Below are 23812 nucleotides of genomic sequence, written 5' to 3' on the forward strand. Positions count from 1 at the left end.
GTTTACTAACTGTTTGTATTTATTCTTATGTGAAGGCAGTGTTTGCCCATTTTTATCCCATAAGTTTTAGTTTTTAAAAATTGTTCACATGAGTTCAATAGTAAATATGTTTACAATGCATGTGCCACATATACTGCACACATCTATCCACGTTTATGCTGTGCTTTTTTATGCAGCCTATGTGCTTTAAAAGTATAGAAAATTTATTTAAAGTGTTGAAGTTTCCTTTGTGATTTTTAATCATTGTTTTTATTTTTAATTTTGCTCTTAGGTAGTCCTTACCCACAACTTAAACTTGTTTTTAGCTTTTAATAGATAATGTTAATATTTTATCCTTGGAAAGAGAGGGTCTTAAGGTTAAAACACTCATCATTCCATTTCATTATAAAAAGTCACGTCATTTTACTTACTATAGTAAATGGCTCTTGTTCTTTCCTATGGCTGGCACAGCATAGACCAGGGCCTGGACTAGGGTGAGGGGAATAAGGTGCCAAGGTCACCAAGTGGAAGGATCAAATAGTAATTAACTAATTATCACGTTTGGAAACATAAATACAACACTAAAACTCCGAAGAGTGACAGAGGGTAATGGGGAAACACTGTTAGAAAAATAAGGAGGAGAATAAGAAGAGAATGAAACAACTTTAAAAATTGGTATCAGAAATTAAAAATAGAGAGGAAATTTCACTAAGGTGGGGTTGTGAGGATGAACTGAAAGTTATTATTTCCTTGTTAATGAATGCAATAGATATTGGAGAACCATGTTAATTATTGCTCATGTTTATGTCATTTTGTACTTATAGAACTTACCTGTTTAAGCCCTATCTCACAGTTTTGGTATGTGATAACTTTGGCTAGAAGAAGTGAAAGAATGGTGTCTTGAAAAACCAAAGTCAAGATTCTTAGTGGAATGCAGTTCATATTCTATTCCTTCCTTAAGCACTTGAAGAATTATCAATCTCGGGCCTCCAACAGGCTGCAGCTGCTTTCTGTCCTTCCACACCTAGCATCCCAAATGTCAGCATGGACTTGAGGGAGCTGGACTTCCACTCCCTCCTCTGTACTGCTGGTATACCATAGAAAGAGTTGGTCTTTGTCCTGGCTCCTGACATGTATTTCTTAAGTTCCTTGTAATTTCCTGGATAATAAGGGTGACAGGAGTATCTTTTGCTAGAATGAGGTTACTCTTGGTGGGTTCCTAGAGAGCTTTGGGATGGAAGAATGGTTGCCAGAAAGACCACACCTTGATTAAAAGCATGGAGCTTTTACCTCCCAACCACAACCTCCAAGGAGGGGAGAGGATCTAGAGATTGAGTCAATCATCAATGGCCAACGATTTAATCCATCATGTCCATGTAATGAGACCTGCATTACAAACTCAAAATGACCAGGTTCAGAGAGATTTCCAGTTAACAACCACATCTGTGTTTTAGGAGGGTGGGGCACCTCGACTCCATGAAGAGAGATGCTCCTGTACTCAGGACTCAGCTAAACTTTGCCCTATGTACCACTTTATCTGGCTGCTCATCTTTATCCTTTATAATAAACCAGCAGAAGTCAGTTAAGTGGCTTCCTGAGTTCTGTGAGCTATCCTAGCTAACTGTCAAACCTGAGGAGAGAGTTGTGGGAACCCCAATCTATACAGCTGGTTGGTCAGAAGTATGGGTGGTCTGGGATTTGCAATTGGTGTCTGAAGTGGGGGCAGTCTTGTGGGGCTGAGCCCTTTAACTTGCTGAATCTGTTATCAATTCCAGGTAGATGACGTCAGAGATAAATCGAATTATTGGACACCCAGCTGGTGTTCAGAGAATTGGAGAATTTGCTGATGTAAAAAGAAACCTCTCATTTGGTATTAGAAGCATTGTTGAGTAAAACAGCTCAACTACATAACTTCCTCCTTCTTGAGAATTTCCTTGCGTCATTTCTGCCTTTGATAGTAGAGCTTAATGGTTCTCTTGATCTCATCATCCAGAAGCACAAAGTTCAACTTTGAAAGGAGAAATGATTATATAAAATATTTCATTGTTGTTTCTTATTTATGTAATTTCTCTTAAGTATGATTTAACATGTACAGGGCAATATTAGTTGATTTAATATAGCTTACCTTTTGTTTTAAATTAAATTCCCCTAAAATAATTTTCATGTATAAATTCCTTATAAGTTGTATTTTCTTTTTATGTACTCTCAACATTTATCAAAGATTAAATAATTCCCACTGACAAACGGTGTTTTTACTCTAAGTTGCACTTTCCTATAATGTGATCTCAACATAGAAAAAAACAAATCACTCCATATTTTTTTTTCTGTATACATAACCTTGATGTGTATAGAATCTAGGTGCTTGGAATTTGGGTTAACAAGGTAGACATGGCCTTTTACATCAGGAAGCTTAGTGTGGAGAGTGTATTAAGCAATGACTTCCCTCTTCTGGCATAGAAGCTCTGCCTCTCTGTACTGTAGCACTTAGCTGGTGGACAGGAACGGTCCACAGGTTTCTAGAAAATTTGTTGGTGTGCAGCAAACAAGCTCACCTCTATTAGTTCCTGGCAGGAAGGAGGGATGCAGCAGAGACTCCACAATTGTGAGCAATAATTTCCAAGAGAGATGTAAGACTGTGCTAATATTGTCAACACCTTGTTGATTAACTTTCTTTGGAAGAGCTTGTATAGCAACTAATCAATAACAAGTCAAAGTCTTCTCTTCTCCTACTACTGACTCTTTGGTTGATGGAGGTTAAAAAAAAAAACTTATGTTTATGCAATTTTTAACAACTACCAGAACAAATCCTGAGTCAGTGTTTGACAATCTAAATCCCTTTAAAGTCCTCCTAGGGACTGCAAGTTGTTTATTGATCAAATCCTCATGTTTAGAAAATGAATTCCTCTATGAAATTGGGGGAAGAAATTCCAGTCGTATGAATGAGCTGGTCTTTTCTTCCAAGGCCAATAGTGAAATAATTTATAGAGAAGAATTATAAGTGAATTAGCAATTGAGACACTGGGACTTATCTTCAGAGGAGAAAATCTAAATATTTGTCCAGTTGAAAATAGTCACACTTGTCTTCTGCCTGTTAAAGAAAAAAGTAAACAAGAGACACAGTATTTAAGTCCTAAGAAGAGTGGCTAGAACATGAGGATTTAAATTTTTATCCAAGAAAAAAATGAAATAAGCTATTTCTCCTTTAAACTAGTTACATCTGCTGAAATTACACATTTGTAGACATGAACAATTCAGATAGCTGAGCAATTCTTTATTGCATTTTACTTCTTAACTATTGCTTTTAGGCAGGAGTGATACTAAAATAATCAGCAATCTACAAAGCACTGGCATGGCACTAACCAATCAGAACAGACATTCCCTTGCGTAGGCTTTATTCTTTACTCTATAGCTGCTTAATCAATAAGGAATCTTAGAATGAGGTAGATCCCCTCATTCTAGTCACCTAAGGTCCTACTCTAACCATCCTTGCTGAATATCAACTGTTGCTTTAAGTCCAAAGTCAAATTCCATTATAAAAGACATCACAGTACAATCCCAGTTTTTTTTTTTTTTTTTTTGCTAGGATAATATTTTGTCTTAAGCCATTGTGTTATTACCATAATCCCAATTATACATTCTTCAGTTAAAACTGAAAGAAAAAAACCTGAGGTGCAGTCCTTTTAAATGTCAACGAGGAAATGCAATGTTCTTAACAACACAGGAAGTTTTAATGTTAGGTGCCTGTCATCCCTACCTCTTCCTTTTTCATGCTCTTAAATTTTTTGGTATGTTGCATTTAGTTTGGATGCTGTATTAATCGGGTATGCTAGAGAAAAAGAGAACCAATGAGATGGAGAGAGAGAAAGAAAGGAGACTAATTTTTAAAATTTGCTCATGCAATTTTGGGGGCTGGCAAGTCCAAAATCTGTAGGGCAGACAGGCAGACTGGAAATTCAAGTACAAGTTGATGTTGCAGTCTAGTGTCTGAAGCTGCAGGGTAGGTCAGCAAGTAGAAAATTCAGGCAGGGTTTCCACATTCCAGTCTTGAGACATAATGGTATCTTCGTCTGGAAACTTCAGTCTTTGCTCTTCAAGCCTTCAACAAATGAAGTAAGTACCACCCATATTATGAAGAGAGCAATCTGCTTTATTTAAAATCGGCTGCTTTGAATGCTAATCCCATTCACAAATACCTTCACAGTAACATCTAGACCACTGTTTGACCAAACAACTGGGCATCATAGCCGTGCCAAATTGACATATACAATTAACCATCAAAGGTAAGTATTTTTCAGACTTAATAATAGGAGGAATGCTGGAACTGCTAAGGTATGGCAAAATAAAAAACCCATGACTAATCCAGTACCTGTAAATAAGTACTTTATGCTGGGCCCAGCTCCAAGGGCCTCCCTCTTCTACACGTCACAATAGCTTGAGGGGGTAAATATTGTTATTATTCCACTTCACACAACCAAGCAATGGTGATGAGAGATTGCATCACTTTGCTGTATTAGTTTCCTATTGTTGCTATAACAAATTAGCACAGATGTTGCGGCTTAAAACATACAAATTCATGATCTTACAGTTCTGGAGGTCAACAGTCAAAACTGGGTCACACTGCGCTAAAATCAGGGTGTCAGCAGGGCTGTGTTTTTTCTGGAGGCTCTAGGTCTAGGGGAGAGTCAATTTTCTTACTTTTTCCAGCATCTGAAGGCTTCTTATGTTCTTTGGCTTGTGATCTTTTCTTCTATTTTCAAAGTCGACAGTCTAGCAGTTTCTAACCTCCCTGATTCTGACCTCCTTCTGGGGATGACATCAGTTCCACTCAGATGATTCAGGATAATCTCCCACCTCGAGATTCTTAACATAATCATAGCTGCAAAGTCCCTTTTGCCAGGGAAGGCAACATATTCACAAGTTTCAAAGATTGAAAGACTAGCATCTTCAGGGATCCATCACTCTGTCACACTCGCTTAGTCTCACATAGCTGGTAGTAGTGAAGTCAGGATTCAAACCCAGTCCCATCTGACTCTAGAGTCGACAATCTTGACCATAGTGGCTTTCACCACCTACAAATAGCATGCAAAAGGAATTTAAGTCATTAGGGTAACCATGTATTTCATGAGTGGGAACGGGGATCATCAAAAGCATTGGTCACAGAGAAGCAAGCAGATTCACAAAGCACTGCTTACTACGTTATCCACAGGCACATGGAAATGCTTTGCTATAAAGAATGCTTAAACATCTGGGATTTTACTTCCAAGACCAACTGAAAAAGTGAATTCTTCAGGCTTCCAACACTAAAATGATGCTTCTCTGATCACATAGATTATCTACAAAGCCAAATTTGACTGAATTTTTAAAGAGTATCCTGGAAGAAGAAAGAAAGGAGACAAACAAGGACACTTTAATGCCAAAGTTAGGGCTACTGTTCTCACACAGGACACCCCAAAATCTCAAGGATCAGTTTGCAGACTTGATCAGCTCCAAGAAGCCACATGGATAAAATAGGGTTGGGAAGATTTGGAAAATAAAGCTTGGAGTCCCCTAGCTTGTGACAGAAGGAAGAAGGATGTATTTACTTGGATAAAGAGAATTCAGAGAAAAACTCTGAAAGCATCACAAATAAAATTGCCCAAGGAAAATTAAAACTAATAAACAATTCCATGTGAACACACAATCTATTCTCCTTTAATGATTTTTTGCTAATTTCTCAGTTGGTCAAGTTACAAGACAACATTTTAAAAATGACCATGTTTAAAACAGCCTGTTAGAAGGGCTGGTAGCAGAGCACAGTGGGCAAGGATGCCCTGTTTACAAAGCAGATGCACACCACACACACACACACACACACACACACACACACACACACACACAAACTTAAGTTGATTTTTCAATAACTTGATTTCTACTTCCATTTTCTCTGCCCTGAGAGGTATTTGGCTGTTGATTTAGAGATGTGATCAGCTCTGAAATACTACTTTTCTCCTTATAAAGATTAAACAAAAAGAAAAGAAATTTCTATCTGCCATCCATAAACACTTCCCTAGGAAAAACTGATTGCCTTATAATAGGCAGCAGTGGTCCTCAGTTGGGGCTTTCTGTGCCCCAGTGGGCATTTGGCAATGTCTGGAGACATTTTTGGTTGTCAGAACAGGAGATAGGGAAGCAGGTACTACTGGTTTCTACTGGTAGAGGGGATACTGCCAAGCCACGCATGCTACAATGCACAGGGCAGCCCCCCTAACAAAGAATTACTCAGTGCAGAATGGCAATAATGGTAAAAGTTGGCAAGGCCTGACCTATAGCCTAGTGGATAAGAACAGGGCTCTCGAAATAGCCTGTGTTCAAATCCTGACTTCACTACAGACTAGCGGAACACCTTAATGTTCCTATACCTCCACTTCCTTATCTCTAAAAGCAATAACAAATGCATCCACTTTAGAGGGTTCTTGTGGGCATCAAATAAGTTAATCAAGGTAAATGCTTAGAGTATGGCCTGACAAATAATATGCACATCACAAATGATGCACAGATTGTTAAATATATCATCGTAGAATGCCAACCTCATGGGCTCAAAATCACTTACCTGTCCAGCCTCACTAAATGGCCTCACTAAAGTGTGACCATCCTAAGGACAGCACTGAATCTTGATTGTCTGCTTCACCTCGGCACCAAGCACAGAGGTTAAGGAGACTTGGAAGAAATTAGAAGCCAAAGAGTCAACACACTGATTGTATCCATTGTCATTGGCCATTGTCCACATCCAACCAGCCCTTGCACTCCGGGCACCATGGCCTGACGTTCTCTATGACCACCAAGGGCCTTCTCTGACTACATGCCAGTGAATCAATACCCCCAGTATGCAGCCCTCAACTTATAACAGATGGAATTGGTGTATTAATACCCCGACTCCCCCACCCTTCACAAATGTCACTTTGAGGTACATGTCCCCCACTGTCCCAGGCTCCCCCAGCGGGTATAAGCTCCAATTGCCCGCAACAGTGCCTTGCTTGATAACATGCCCTTTCCTGATTGCCTTCCCATCCTTGTCTCGTTTTCCCCCTGTTCCGCCACTGTTTAGTGGCTTTGCCTCCCACATAAGCAGCTGTACTCTGACCCTGGTCTTCAAGCTGGCACCTGGAGAAAATACAACTAATGCAGCACTCCAGGAGTAGGATGGACAATTTCTCCAGGAAGATGATCTCCCTGGCTAAATATTCCTGCACATGTGTGGGAGATACGAAATCACAGTGCTTGGGCTCAGGCTTCACTCCAGTCCATTTCTCATCTCTTGGAAAGCATGTCCCTTTCCGCAAGATGGCTGGGGCTGAAACGGGAAGTAGAAGGGGAAAAATCCATTCTCGGAGTGATGAACTAAATAATTTGCCTCCAGGTCTGAGACGGGTATTAAATGAAACTTGAGGTAATCTTCCCAGCAGAGCTTGGGGGCACCTGTGACTTTTAAATGGAGCTACTCTGTTTCTAGGGAAATACATACTTTTAAAAATTACGCTTGAGGCTAAAAGCTTCCAACAATAAATCTCCCCGAGGCGCACTCCTCTAGGGACAAATATACCGGGAAATCTTCAAAAAGGGCGCTCGGTTTATCACTTGGTGTCTCTTTCCCACTGAGGAAGGAAATCCCTTTGTTTCCACTGAGAAATCAAGTCCACTGGGACCTCTTCGAAGGATCAAGAGTTCTTTAGCTCCTCCCGCCCCCACCCCTTAAAGACTACAGATCATTTCATTCTGAAAATAATCCTTCGGGGTTTGAAAGCAGACAGCATATTACCAATCAATGCTGTTCCCCTTGACCTGAAAGGAAAAATAAATCAGACATATAAAAAACAACAACATCCTGCTGTGAAATAAAAATATGACCTCACATCTGTTCCTTTATTGTTCAGGGAAAACTGGGTGATAATATTACTAATTATTTGTTGAGCACTTACTATGGGTCTTAGTCTGTTTTCTGTTGCTTATAACAGAATACATGAAACTGAGTAATTTATAAAGAAATTTATTTTTTGACAGTTATGGAGTCTGAGAAGTCCAAGGTCAAGGGGGTGCAGCTAGTCACAGCCTTCTTGCTGATGGGGCTACAGAGTCCTGAAATGGCACAGGGCATAGCATGGGAAGGGAGCTGAGTGTGTTAGCTCAGGTCTCTCTTGCTCTTATAAAACCACCAGTCCCACGCCTATGTTAACCCATTATCCATTAATCTATGAATGGATTAATTCATTCATAAAGTCAGAGCCCTCATGACCCAGTCACCTCTTAAAGGACCCACCTCTCAGGACTGCCACACTGGAGATTAAGTTCCAGCGGTAGTTTCAGAGGAGACAAACGTTCAAACCGTAGCACTATGTACAAGGCATTTAAGTTTCTCTCACTTAAAAACTCCACAAGATAAATAACAGAATGTCCATTTTACAGATGGAGAGTTTCAGAGGCAAAGGTTTAAAAACTTCATGAAGGTCATGCCATTAGCTCATAAATAACAAAGCTGGGATTTTTTTTTTTTTAACCAAGGAAAGTCTGACTTTAGAATTCTGTACTCAGTGACTACCTTACTTGAAATTTAAGTAAATTTAACTAATAAATATCATCTGAGTAAAGCTGATTAATTATTCCTCTACATATCAGGCATGGAAACAGGGAGCATATAAAAACTGACAGTCATCAGAGGGAAAGGCCAAAAGCATAGGGAATAATTGCTGCAGATGGCTAGCAAAGTCTTCCATCTAAGATTCCCTAATCATCATAAACTTTATTTCTCATCTGTATATGAAACATGCATGCAACTACAACACAGTTGTTGAAGAATCTAATTCACAGGAAAATGAAATTAAATCTAGTAGTAATAGAATTAATAGAAAACTGAGACTTAAAGATGAATCTACCCTCACTAAAGAAAATGAGGAAAAAAGACCCATGTTCTACTGCACTGACACCAACACTGCGACTGTAAAACCTCACAGTTTCCTCCAAACTGAAAGTGCTAAACTCTCTTCACATTCCCCATCTGCCTCACACTCAGAGCCTGGTGTCAGACCGCCCTGGTCCAATTCTGAACTCCAACACTCACTAGCTATAGGGGCTTGAGAAGTTCCCTCATCTTTTGTGGGCCTCTGTTTTCTCACTAAAATGTGGCTAGGACTAATACTTTCCTCAAAGGATTGTTGTGAAGATGAAATGAGAAATGCATGCAAAGGCATGACTCCATGACCAGCAAATAATAAGCACTCAATACATATTTCTTGGTCTCCCTCTGCCCCCACCTGAATCCTGAGTGTACCAGGCAGTGCATACAGACACCATTGACCCCAAGCTCTACCTAGTAGCCTTTGAGCTTGGCTTTCTTTGCAGCCCAGAGCAAAGAATGGAAACCTTGGTTAGGTGAAATAGCCTCTGCATTGAGTTCCTGGATGGATCTGTTCTTGAACGCAGGGGCTGCCACAGCGGCAAAGTTCCAGCGGAGCCCAGGAGCAGCTTCCACAGTGATAGAGCAGGGTGGGGGTATACAGGCCCAGTCATTTCTGTCCCAGACAGGACACTCTGATGGGCAATACCAGACCCAGAGCTCCCCAAAGGGTTGGCAGAGGCTTTATCGGGGTTGCACGTCAGTTCAACATCTGCCTCTGACCAACCTTGCTTTCTCCCCTTCTTTTTATAGGTTTTAATCCCAATAAATACCTTAAACTTCCAATTCTGCCTCCAAAGAACCCAACCTGCAGTACAAAATGAGGTACAGAGTGTGGACTCTTACATTGGTGATTCAACCATTTATAGGACTCCAAGTTCAGGGGAAGGCTTTCTCTCACTTCCAGTTCCTCTGGGATAAGATCTTACAGGGACGAGCCTAGAGGAAAATCTAGCTGTAGGTGCATGGATTCTCATGGTGCTTTGGGATGCCCTAAGCAGAAAGAAAATGCTTATAACCAGGGTCAGATGCATAAACAGGTGGGTGTTAGGAAGACTGACGGGTGGTCCAGAACATACTCTTTCTTCAGAGGTTCATTAAAATTGCCCTTATTGACTAAAATTGCTTTAAAGAAATTATTCCTAGTCCTCATCATAAATCATTAAAATTGTTCAATTAACTCCAGTTTACAGGTTGGATTGATCTCAAAGTTCAAGTATCTGACCATAAAACCCCAGCTGGGAAGAGGCTGATTTAGAATACAGACTCAGACATTCTGGTTCTGCCCCCTGCAATCTTTCCACTCTCCCTTCTGTGTTTCTCTTGAGTGATTAGTGTTCCTATACATACCTGGAAATGGTGGGTTATAGACACAGAGATGAACTGCTTAGCTCAGATTCCCCTTCAGGAAAGGCCTTGCCATCCAGCTTAGGGGTGTGGGTCAGTACACTGTACCCCCTCCCCACCCCTTGCCATCTGTTCTTAAATGCAGGGGCTGCCACAGCTGCAAAGTTCCAACGGAGCCCAGGAGCAGCTCCCATAGTGATAGAGCAGGGTAGGGGTATACAGGCCCAGTCATTTCTGTCCCAGGCAGGACACTCTGATGGGCAATACCAGACCCAGAGCTCCCCAAAGGGTTGGCAGAGGCTTTATTGGGGTTGCATGTCAGTTCAACATCTGCCTCTGCCTAATCTTGCTTTCTCCCCTTCTTTTTATAGGTTTTAATCCCAATAAATACCTTAAACTCCCAGTTCTGCCTCCAAAGAACCCAATCTGCAGTACAAATTGAGGTACAGAGTGTGGTCTACAGAGCCACTCTGATCCTAAAATCACAATCACTCCCATTCAGAGGGCCCAGAGAGCTCAGGTCTTTTAAGCCACAGAAAGGTAGGCTCGGGTAGGGAAAAACAGAAGTTGAGTTTTGGAGTCGAAAGACCTCTATTGGACCCTTAGCTCATCCACTTTCTAACTCTGTGTTAAGCAATCCAGGTGACCTCACCGAAACTTATAGGAAAATTAGAACTGATATTACTTCATGATATCAATCAAGACAATGCAAATAAAAATGAAAGTACATTTTATAATGCTCATCACTGTCATCCTGACATAGCCCCCTCATTTCATTATAGATGAATGGGCATGGTTATTTGTGGCATGGGAGAAATGCTTCTCTCTTCCCCAATAACTCAATTCCCTTCTCACTAAAGGAGAGTAAACACTATTCTTTCCCAAAAGTCTCTAAAGTCAGCAGCCCCAGCAGCAAGAAAGCAAGGAACATTGTTATTCTTGTACAGCAGAGCTCTAGCATATAATTAAATCATTAAGAGGCAAATTAACTCCTCTAGCAATACTCTTCTAACTATTTGTGGGCAAACCCATTAGCATTGTGCCAGCAAATTCTGAAATTTCTTTGCATGCAGAATAAGTAACTATGGCCTCAAAGGCCAGGGGTAGGGTGGGCAGTGATTTGACCTACCATGGACATATACGGGACTGTAAGCGTGGGGAGTAGATAGGATGCTAAGGATGGACTGTGACTATATTTCATAAACCCTTGAAAATATAGCTGCCAAATTTCTTCTACATAGTGCCAACAATTAATCTATTTGTTTCCCAGGAAAACCATTCAAGAGTTTTTGGTTTCCCACTCACTCAGTCCTCATCAGCTGCCCCCAGTTTTGTTGAATTCACTCAGCTTAGATCATTTGGTTTTGGAAAGGACATATCTAGGCAGGGTTACTGAGTCAGTAGAATAGGCATCTTCCAGTGGAACATTTTGGAGCTGTTTATTTTGCAAGGTTTTCAGCATAATGAATATAAAGTTGGCTTTGATTCTGTAGCCAAATATATGTTTATGCCATTGACTCAAATTCAAGCTGACCAATCTGGTTGGATGTCTGCAGCCTTGAATTCTTCAAGGCTTGAGTGTTTTAGTCAATATGTTGATCGTTTATATAATGACCCTGCTTAAACCATTTAATAAAATGTAAACAACATGAAAGTGTATTGGAAGTCAACATAACTCATATTGTTGCTTATACACTCATTGAAATCCTGAGCAAGGCGTCTGACCTGATTGGAGGTTTCCTCCAGAGTCATACAATAATTTCAATTGTGAAAAAAAATTTTATGGCATGTAAGATTAGCCCACACTAATGCAAGGTCAAAAATAATAGAATCAATAGGCAAACTCAATACTGTTAACATTTTGAGAAAATTACTACCAGAAAACAATGTCAACAACAGATTGAAATGGGTCTCCAAAGTCGTCCCATTGATTTCCTTTCACTTTGGTGACAATCTAACTCTTTCTTTTATGCGATATGGAATGCTTTAGCCTTTTTTTCCCCCAGCTCTGCTTTAAACATGGAATATTTCTGTTGTACTCTTTTTGACTGATGTCAAACATTACATGTGTCAGAAAAACGTATGTGGTTGTCCATATGTAAGACAACTGAATATGAAAATTTGTTCCATCAGGTAGAGCCTTTCATGGGTCTTTAATAGGCCTCAGTTGATAAATTCAAGAGTTATTTTAATTATAGCAAGGCATCTAAATGCAAATGTAAACAATGTCATTAACAAATGATCAACTAAATAAAAACCTAATGCTGGAAACACATGGACTTGAACATAGTTATATATCTACTATATTGCAAGCATTGTCATCATCCTTGATGTTTGAAGAAGAGCTTACTGTTTGGCAGATTCATGTTCTTTAGTAATGAGAGATCAGATAGTAGCCATGCAACAGCAACAGAGTTAGTAACCCCAACCCACCCAAGACTTTTCTGCCCCAGGTTTCCCATTTTAGTCAAAGGCTCTATCACCCCCAACTCCAACCACTGATTTATTCAAGCCAAAGCCTTAGAAATTATCATTAATTTCTTTCTCATAGCCAATCCATCAGCAAGTTGCAGCAATTTTAACTCCAAATTATATTCTGAATCCATTCACTGAACTCCATCTCTGATTACTCACTGCAGTAGCCTTTTTCCTGCTCTCCTTCTTCCTGTTTTCTATTTAACAGGGCATAACAATCACTTACAAACACAAATCAAGTCCTTAAAACTCTTTCATGGGTTCCATTGCCTTCAGTATAAAATCCAGACCTCCATATCACTGCCTACCGGGCCCTATATAACCTGGGCCTTGTCCACTTCCCCTTCCTCATCCTTGGTCACTCCACTTTCAACTTCCTAAGCTCCAGCCACACTGTTCTTTTGTAACTCAGAATATACCAAACTCAGTAATACCTCAAGGCCTTTGCCTGGGCTATTTCTTCTTCCTGACACATTTTTCTCCCAACCTTATTCATCACTGGTCTCTTCTCTTTGGCTAGGTCTCAGTTCTCCTGGAATAACCTTCTCTGAACATGTCATCAAAGGATGCCCTTAACCTCACCTTCATACCTCTTAGTTACTTTTATCATCTTCATCATTTCTAGTTAATATGAGATTCCTTAAAGAACTAAAAGTAGAACTACCATTTGATCCAGCAACCTCACTAGTAGGTATCTACCCAGAGGAAAAGAAGTCATTAAAAGAAAAAGACACTTGCACACGCATGTTTATAGCAGTACAATTAGCAATTGCAAAAATATGAAACCAACCCAAATGCCCATCAATCAATGATGAGTGAATAAAGAAACTGTGATATATATAAATACATATATATACGTGATGCAATACTACTCAGCCATAAAAAGGAATTAATGGCATTTGCAGCCACCTGGATGAGATTGGAGACTATTAATCTAAATGAGGTAACTCAGGAATGGAAAACCAAACATCGTATGTTCTCACTCATAAGTGGGAGTTAAGCTATAAAGATGCAAAGGCATAAGAATGACACAGTGGACTTTGGAGACTCAGGGAAAAAGGGTGGGAAGTGGGTGAGGGATAAAAGACAACAAACTGGGTGCAGCATATACTGCTCGGGTGATGAGTGCACCAAAATCTCACAAATCACCACTAGAGAACTTACTCATGTAACCAAACACCACCTGTTCCCAATAACCTATGGAAATAAAAAAAAATAACAAACAAATAAATGCAATCATAAAATATGGGGTCTTTTGTGGCTAACATTTTTCACTTAGTGTAACTTATTCAGGTATCACCCACATTACAACACATATCAATACTTCATTTTTAAAAATTTAACATTTATAACTCTTACCCCAGGGTATTAAAAAAAAAGGGAGGGGAAAAGCTAAATTGTTTTCTCTAACATATGTCCCTTTGTTCTCAAGCTTCATTCGCAAACAGGCAGCCAAAATCTCTCCATTCATCAATTAAGGGCATTAGTACTCATCTTGCTAAATTTCCTCTGGAGTAATTTTTTGACCTTTCAGAGTTTCTCCCTAATTTCCGGGTTCTTGTCCCCTTCCCACAATGCACTTGGGTATCAGAGAAAGGTCAGTTCCTCATGGTGTCAGGATGGCATTTCTAGCCTATGAGCTCCCCTTTCTTGACGGTTCCTTCTGTTCATGGTCTTCAGGCATTGCCCTCCATGCTTACTGCAATTACTGTTAAGGAGTGTGGCCTCCCTGCTCAATGGGCATTCCAGGCTGGTGTCTACCAAGATGCAACTGAGCCCAACCAGTCCTTTGAGCTCTGTGTTGGTCTCTGGTGTTAATGGCCCTGGATCTCACCATTGCTTCTAGGCATGAAGTCCCAGTCCCCTAAACTTCCTCTACCTGAGCCCAGTCTTCTTGAGGCAAAGAGTTCACACCACATTTCCATATCCCATGGTTACAAACAGCTGATTGTTTTCCCACCATGCTAAGGTATGTGCAGTCCCGTGATGCTGCCCAGGCCGGCCAATGTTACTCTCTTATTTGAAACTACGTAAGAAGTTTCCTTGTGTCAAACATGATGCTTCTCTATGAGGCCTCATTCTCCTCAGTCTTCAAACTACAAAGTTGTCTTCCAGAGTTAAATTCATGATGACCTGAAACATGGAATCACTAGGATGCTTCTCTGAGGATTTTCTCCCTCCTCTCTCCTCATCACATTTCTGGTTCCTCCTTCTGGCCTCCAAAAACTTTTCCCTTTCTATGTGATCAGAAATTCATTTTAATACATAACCTCACGTTTGCCACTCTGAGTTTCTTTTTGTGGTCTGCCTACCGAGCCTTGACTGTGGGATATAAAAGCCCAGTTTGAATACTGAGGATAATTGTATTTTCTTGTAGAAGCCTGGCTTATAAAGCTATCTTCTTATTACATATCTATTTTGAAACTCAAAGCTAAGAGTTATAATTAAGATATATTTTATTTCCACAAGTGTTGGTTGAAAAATTTTAAATATTTTTTAAAATTCTGAAGTCATTTTAAAATTGCAGACAAGTCTCATGTATAGAAATGGAAACTTTTTTCCCCAGCACTATAAGAGCAAGTCACTAACCTGATGCCAAAACACCTTAGTGTGCATTTTCTATAAACAAGAACATTCTTCTGCACAAGCAACCATCGAAATCAGGAAAGTAACATGAATCACAGGATGTATTCCTATCATCCCACTCATGTTTCTCTAATTGTCCTAGTAATGTCCTTTTTAGTCAATGGAGCAAGTTCAAAGTCAACCGTTGCTTCTAACCTCTTCAATCAGGAACACTACCTTGCTTTCCTTGACTCTGACCTTAACCCGACACTTTAGAAGATCACAAGCCAGTCATTTTGTAGCTGTTCTCTGGCACGTCTGTGGCTGCCCACCCTTAGTGATAGTTGAGATGACCATAGCATAATCTAAAGCCGTGGTTAAGAAGATAGATTCTAAAACAAACATCCAGGGTCACATTCTGTCTCTACCACTCCGGCATCTATGTTGCTGCAAAAATATTATTTCCTTGTCAGTAGAATGAGAGTGATCATTGTGCTTATTTCCTGGGGCTATTATGAGAATACTCTTCTTCCTGCACACTCAAAGCCTGGGTTATCTGGGAATTGATGACCTCTGGCTGCAGCCCTTACAAATGACTGGCAGGCACAAGAAATTTAAATATCCCTTGCTCCTAAAGGGGACAATCTGATGCACGGCCTACACTTGGAAGTTCCCCCGTGGGATAGAGAGCTAGGACCCAAGTTACCTTCCTCAGAACTTGTAGGTATTACATATTTGTTTGGCCTCCTTCTCCTCCTGGCTTCATTTCCCTACTTCCCTTCTGGTCTTTCCAGGGGTTACTTCCTAATAAATTACTTTCACACAGATCCTCTTTCAAGACCTGCTTCTGGGGAACATAACTTAGGACAATTTCCATCTTTTAAGAAAGCAGTTTGCCCACCATATACAGAACAGATCAGTCCAGAAGCTGCTAATGTATATATGTGTGTGTGTGTATGTATATAAATAAATTATTCTACCCAAAAGACAGATGTTTATCACAGCACTATTCACAATAGCAAAGACATAGGATCGACCCAGGTGCCCATCAATGGTGGACTGAATAAAGAAAAGGTGGTACATATATACCATGGAATACTAGGCAGCCATAAAAAAGAACAAAATCATATTTTTACAGAAACATGAATGCAGCTGGAGGCCATTAGCCTACATGAATTAATGCAGGGACAGAAAAACAAATATTGCATGTTCTTACTTATAAGTGGAAACTAAATCCTGGGTGCCTATGAACATGAAGATGGCAGAAGTAGACAATGGAAACTGTAAGAGTTATGAGGGAGAGGTGGGGGCAAGAGTTGAAAAATTATTGGATACTATGCTCACTACGTGGGTGATGGAATCAATGGTACCCAAACCTCAGCATCATGTAATATACACATGGAACAAACCTGTGCATGTACCCTCCAAATCTAAAATAAAAGTCGAAATTATTTTAAAAGATGTCTTAATTTGATTGTAATTGGAGAAATACAAACTTGAAATGAAAAACCATTTTATATCCTGCACATGAGCAAAAATGTTTAAAAGTCTAAGTACCATAAATAGGCAAGGATGTAAGAGAGGAAAATTCCTATATACTGCTGGCAGGAGTATAAATTGGTACAACTACCTTGGAGGTCAGCGAAGCACTGTCTAGGAAAGCTGAAGTGTATCTCCACAACCACGTAACAAACTCATGCAACAAGACTTCACATGTGCCCCTGTACATGAATCTAAAATAAAAGTTGAAGTTACATTTAAAAAAAAAATAGACTCTGCCAGAGTTGCCCAGACGTGAACCATGTGGGCAGAGAAAGGAACATATACAGAATATATTTGGTGGTGGAGTCTACAGGACGGGCTTCTAAATGGCACACAGGGAATAAGGACAGAAAGAGGCATATCAAGGGTGAATCCGAGATATATGCAAATTGTTTCACATGAGGATCAGAACAGCACTCCAGCTATGGAGAGCTGATATTCTTAGAATCTCAGTTAATAATACTAAACATCATTGGTAACAAGGACTGCAGACACACAATAGAATTTAATCGCTGATACCACAGTCTCACAATGGGAAATTACAATGCCCTGAATTTAATAGGTTTCATTTTTCAAAGTGAATATTTCGCTTTTAAAATCTCTCACTGCCAAAGATGCTCTTGGATTAGAGCTGATTAGAGAGTTTTCTTTTATCTAGAAACAAGGCCCTTGGCTATTCACACAGACTGGTTAGCTTTGTCCAACTGAAACAAAGGCTGCTTGCCTTCCTCTTCCTCCTTTATGTTCCAATTTTTTTGATTAACTCAGATAGGCCTTCAATTATTTTTTCCATTTTAGCACAGCAGTGACAGTATAAGAAAAAAAAAATACTGGGTAGGTGCCCAAAGACCTGAGTTCCAGTCCACCAAGCCCAGCACTTGGATGGGTCACCCATCATCTGATCCCTAGGTTCCTCAACCAAGTTAATTATTACATTCTGCACATATTTATTGGGTAGCTAGTGTTTCAGGCTCTGTTATATATTGGGGATACAGTGATAAAATCCTCCTAGGCTCTGACCTCACAGAGTTTACAGGATTCCCCATTCCCACCCACAAACAAAATGTTTTGTAAGATCAATGGGACAGACAAGTGTACACTTATTAGAATTTTGTAATTTCTCTATTTACAGTCTTTTAAATGGCTCCACCTGCCTCCTAATATTACCAATTATGATTCAAATGCCTGCTTTGCATATTTGGAAGAAATGATCACATACAGTTGTGGAGGTCTATAACCCCCATCTGGAATGTTCCGGCCAAATACATTTCAAAATTCAAGTTTTATTTGGATTTTAGGTAAATAAGTTCAGATATATTAAATCATAGTCTCAAAGGAAACTGAGGCAGACCCCTATAATCAAAACTAAGATTTCTGCAGTGTAACCTAGCCTCAAATGTCACTATATATATCTACATAGATAGATATAGATACAGTTATAGATATAGTCTTTATTCATCTTGCTGTGACATGAGGATATGCCTTAGTTCAATTTTGGCCATCAGAAACAAATTTAAAATAACCAACTTTGGTCTTCAGGCGTTTTTGGTTTTTTTGTTTTGTTTTGGTTTGGCTTTTTGATTTCAGAATTGCATGTAAGAAATTGCAGGCCTACAGCTCATAATTTTGAAATAAGTAGGACATGGGTTGAGGCTTAAAAACCAAATTTATCAAAGATATTCATTACAATTGCATTTGCTATAATGGTATTTGACCTATAGATGACCCAGCTTTATAAATAAACTTAAAGCACCTCCAGGTCCATTAATATTTCATTGATCCATAAAGTACTTTCAAGTACTTATATTTATCTGCCTCATAGAAAGACCGTATCTGATGTAGAAACCACATGCACAAAGAAAAGCAGCCTCGTTCTGGCGTCCTGGGTCATAACTCACATGAACAGTAGGAGTCAGCTATAATATAATTTTTAAGGCCCCAGGAGGGACTAATGAAAGTTGGTATGACAGAATTGGACCATGCCATATGGTAGGTCAGCTTTTCCCATGCTCAAGATAGCAATATTAGAGTGATCTCTTTAAAATGCACATTGGAGCCAATGTCTTCCACTCAAAACCCTCCAGTGGCTTCCCACAGCACCTGGAAGAAAGGCCAAATTCCTTAACGTGGTCTGGCACCATATGACCTCATCTTTCTCCGTCTCTCCTGATGTTCCAGCCACCTGGCCTTCTAATTTACAAAGCTCCCACACACCTCAACACCTTTGCCTAGCTATTCCTCCAGCCTAAAAAGACTTAACTGGCTCCATTCTTATTTCTAATGGTTTCTCTACATCACTGCGGTTTCAGCTTAAACATCACCCACACAAAAAGATCCCTGATCACAACTATATCTAGGGAAGGCACACAGCACAGCCTTTATCTGGTTTTCTGCAGGAAAGCTGAGGCAGGGCAGGGTGAACAGCTTAGGACTGGCTAGTTTAAATAATTCTAGTGGGCTCTGGGGACTGAAAGCTGGTCCTAGTTGTCTGGTACCTTGCCCCAGGTTGATTTAGGGTAGGGGAAATATTGGGCTGATGTGTGAGAGCAGGCTACAAGAGAGGGCTCCAACTATGAAATATGGATCACACAATAAATGAAAACAACTTTGGTCACTACTTTGGACTCGTAATTAATGGATGCCAAATAGACAAATTCAGAAGCTATGAAAACACAGACCAGTGGCACACAACACCAAACCAAAACTAAGACTGTTTTAAATAAGATAGAAATTTATTTCTTTCATGCATAAAAGAAGTCCAAAAGTAACAAATCTAAGGCCAACATGGTCACCCAATGGTGTCATCAGGGAATCTACGTCCTTGCCTTTCTGGTTCCCTAACCCAGCACAAGATTCCCTTCTCAAGATCACTTTGCACTCATTTCCCATTGCTGTTGTAACAAATGATCATGAATTTGGTGGCTTAAAATGACATATATGTATTACTGTATGATTCTGAAGGTGGCAATCCAAAATGAGTATTACAGGGCTAAGAAAAAGATATCTAGCAAGACTGTGGTCCTTCTCAGGGCTCTAGGGGAAAATCAATTCTGCAACTTTTCCAGCTCCAATGGGCTGTCCACATTCCTTGAGTCATGGCCCCTCCCTCCATCTTCAAAGCACATCTCTCCAACCTCTGCTTCCATCATCACACCTCCTTTTTCAATCTTTGAGCCACTTGCATCCTTCATCTAAGAACCCTTCTGATGGCAGTGGGCCCACCTGGATAACCCCCCATCTCAATATGCTTAACTTAATGACATCTGTACTGTTCCTTTTGCCAACTAAGGGGAGGTACTCACACATTTTGAGAATTAAGACATGCACATCTTTGGGAGACCATTATTCTGTCTACCATGCATTGCACTCTCCAGGATGGCAGCTACAGCTCCAGGCATCAAATACACATTCCAGACAGCAGAAAGAGAAAGGAACAGAAAGTGTCACTATCCACCTGCTTTAAGGGGCCTTCTCTGAAGTCCTCATAGCACTGTCTCTTGTGTCTCCTTAGCTAGATTTAGTCACAAAGCATATGTTCCAAGGGAATGCAAGAGAGGCAAGAAAATGTAGATTATATTCTGGGGGCTATGTGCCCAGCTCGAAATGAAGGTTTGTTACTAAGGAAGAGGTAAAAATAAATAGATGGAAGCCCCCAGCAATCAATACTATCTCTGACGGCAATATAGGTGTCATGATTACAGAAACCTTCTCTCTTCTGGCTGTTCTCTCCCACAGAGCTTGGACAGCATCTGAGACCCAGTTGGCCCAGCCACAGGCTGTGGAAATGTGACATGAAGCCATTCTGCTGGAAAATCTGAGTCCTTTGAAGGCAGCACCTCGTCTTTCATGCTCACTTATTATTCTCAGTGCCTGAAACAGTGCCTGGTACCCAACAGGCTTGCAGTAGCTGTAGATTGCAGAATGAATCTAATCTCTTTCATGTCTAGTATAGAGGTTTACAGCTGGAGATAACTGTGGTTCCCTGGGGACATTTGCCAATGTCTGGAGATATTTTTGGCTGCCACACTAAGATGAGAGGGTGACTGGCATCAAGTGAGTAGAAGCCGGGGATGGTGCTAAACACCCCACAACGCCCAGAACAGCCCTCAGCAACAGGCGATCACCTAGCCTCAAATGTCAATAGTGCCAAGATTGAGAAACTCTGTTCTATGATAGGGTGTCAAAAATTCTTTGACCCCAAAATTCTAAATTTGTTCAAAAATGACCAAGATGAACTGGCTGCTAGGACTCGGGGTAGAAAGAGCCCCATTGCCCTCATGACCGAGCTCCATTGCCCACCTGTTAAAATTTAGATTCCATGGGTGAAGGGTACAGTGCCTCGTGACTCCATCTACACTTGCCCATCTTGTGTCATACCTCGGGGAACCTCCACAGCCATTCTTGCTGGAGAAACAGCCCTCTGCTTGCAAGTCACCAAAGACATTTCCATATCCACAAGCATCTTTGCTCAAGACACTCCTCTCTCCTTTTGCACCCATTTAATTTTTATGTATCATTCAAGTACTAGTGCAAGAGCCATTTCCCTTTCAAAAACTTTTTCTGAAATCTTTCTCATCTTCCCATCAGGGTGAGTCAGATTCTTGCCTAAACTCCCATAATACCCTTATTGTAGCAGATCACTTCTTACTGTTGTGTTAATTTCCCAGGGCTGCTATTGCAAAGCACCACAAGCAGGGTGGTTTAAAACCACAGAAACCTTGCCTCACAGCCCTGGAGGCTAAGAGCCCCAAATCGAGTTGTCATCCAGATAAGGTTCTAGGGGATGTTCCATCCCTACCTCTTTCTAGCTTTTGGTAGCTCCAGGGATTCCTTGACCTCATCTTCACTAATTACATCTAAAACTATCCTACTTCCAAATAAGTTTACATTCTAAGTTAGGTGTTAGGACTTCAACATATCTTTTGGGGGGACAAAATTCAACCTGTAACAACTAGTATAATTGTAATTAAATGCATTGGTCTTTGAAAAGGATATGAGAAAAATTCAAACAAATAGATTTAAGTTAAAGAGGAGAATGTATTAGACATACCAAGAAGGTAAAGTAGCTTCAGGCATAGCTGGATCCAGGAGCTCAACTACCAATCAAAGGGCTTGATACCTGTCAGTCTTTAAATTCCACTTTGCACTGTGCTCACTTCATGTTCAGTAAGATTTCCTTATGTGTTAACTCCCAGAAATTGTGGGTTTACATCACTCTTACACTTAGAGTCCCTATCAAGTGCAAGTACAGCAGATAAGAACTTGTCTTCTGGTTTTTGCCAAGTGTATGATTGAATATTATAGCAATTCTTGGACCAGGTGGCTAGCTAAATCTATTGCTGTGCTAATTGGCTCAGCCTGGTCCCATGTCCACCCCTGGGGTTGGGAATAGACATAGGGTCAGCTCTCTCTATAACTCAAAGCCTGAGAACAAGGAGGAATGATACTGAGGAAAATCAGAGAGAGGAGTAGCTATATGGCTGGAAAAGTCAGCAAGTACTCACCAGAGATAATTTTTTGTCCCCTTTTCCTGGGAGATGCCAAGCAAGCTAATTCAAAAGTGACATCTGTCTTGTTTGAATCTGTGAGAAACAGCACCAGACAGAGCATTTGGCTCATAGTAGTTGGTCAATAAATGTTTCTCAAATTGAATTTAGATTTTCTTTTATCTGATATTTTTCTGGCTCTCCCTGGGCATCTGTTCCTTTCTTTTGATCTAAGTGTCATGCATTTCTCCTCAAGTGCATCCATCTTTTCTCATCAGTGAAGGTTGTAACCTGCTCTAAATATAATTTGTCTTTCACTCTTCTTTCCCAAAAGTATGATCATACCACTGGTGGACAAAGAATTACTATGTAAAGCTGCATGACAGTTATGATTGTGATGACAATGTGTTTGAATGCCACCTTTCTCCCCAGGTTCCCACCAAAGTCCTCGGAAGATGCGTGATTTATAAGAAAGAATATTATGCACACAAAGAAATCCCAACCATTCATTTTCTGCCATTTTCATGTCACCTGGTGAAAAGATATTGGTCAGAGAATAACTCAACAGCACCTGGGTTCACCAGCTTTCACCAACAGATCATAAAAGAGTTTGTGATTTTAATCAAAGTTTGTCATCTACCCATAACTTAAGAAATGAATTTTCACCAAAAGGAAATTTAAGCTTCTGAAAGTTACCTAGCCCAAGAGTAGCAGTGTGAACTGTGGGTCCAGAAAGAAAATAAAAATCAATCATGACAATTATTTTACTAAATTATCTTAAACTGCAGTGTATCAAGAAGACTCAGGTAAGTGTCGACTGCCACACCAACAAGCAGTGCTGTTCCCATCACTGACTTTTTTCTTGTTAAAATGCATGTCAATATGCAAAATAGAAGTGTTCCATCTCAGAACTGAATGCATTCTCCATTTCGAGAATTCCCCGAAATAATCTGCAGAAAATGGAATTCAAGGGACAATTCAGTTTGTCTAAAGACACGTACAAACAACCCTTAAAAATTGTCTTGTCTGAAGATTCACTCCTTCAGTATGTCAGCTCCTGCTTCAATGGATTCAGACCTGAGCTTGCTTCAAAATAAGGTGCAGTGGAATGGGATGTCCTGATGGCAAAACATTCTGAAATATCTCATTTATACACAGGCCACTTCTCTGCCAACTTCCAACATCTAGAATATAACTGGAAACCCAGTGAAAAGCAAGAGAAATGGTCCTTTGAACAGCCCATATAGATGTGGTCAAACTCAAGCACTTTGCTAATATGTGAGAGCTACAGTCAGAACCTATGGACTCTGGACTCTTCCTAAAAACCTAAAGATCTCGGTTTAACAGTGAAGGGGAAATCAGATGGCTCATCTAGACTGGGATAATTTGAGGGCAGTTCAGTAAAGGCACTATTTACAAAGGGGTTTGGTATAGGAAATTTGAAGGAGCTGTTACCATCCTGAGGTCTGAAGGGAAAGAGAAGGGTGTTGTT

Source organism: Sapajus apella, unplaced genomic scaffold (genome assembly GCF_009761245.1).
Source record: "Sapajus apella isolate SASKATOON/1434 unplaced genomic scaffold, GSC_monkey_1.0 scaffold92, whole genome shotgun sequence".
Lineage (NCBI taxonomy): Eukaryota > Metazoa > Chordata > Mammalia > Primates > Cebidae > Sapajus > Sapajus apella.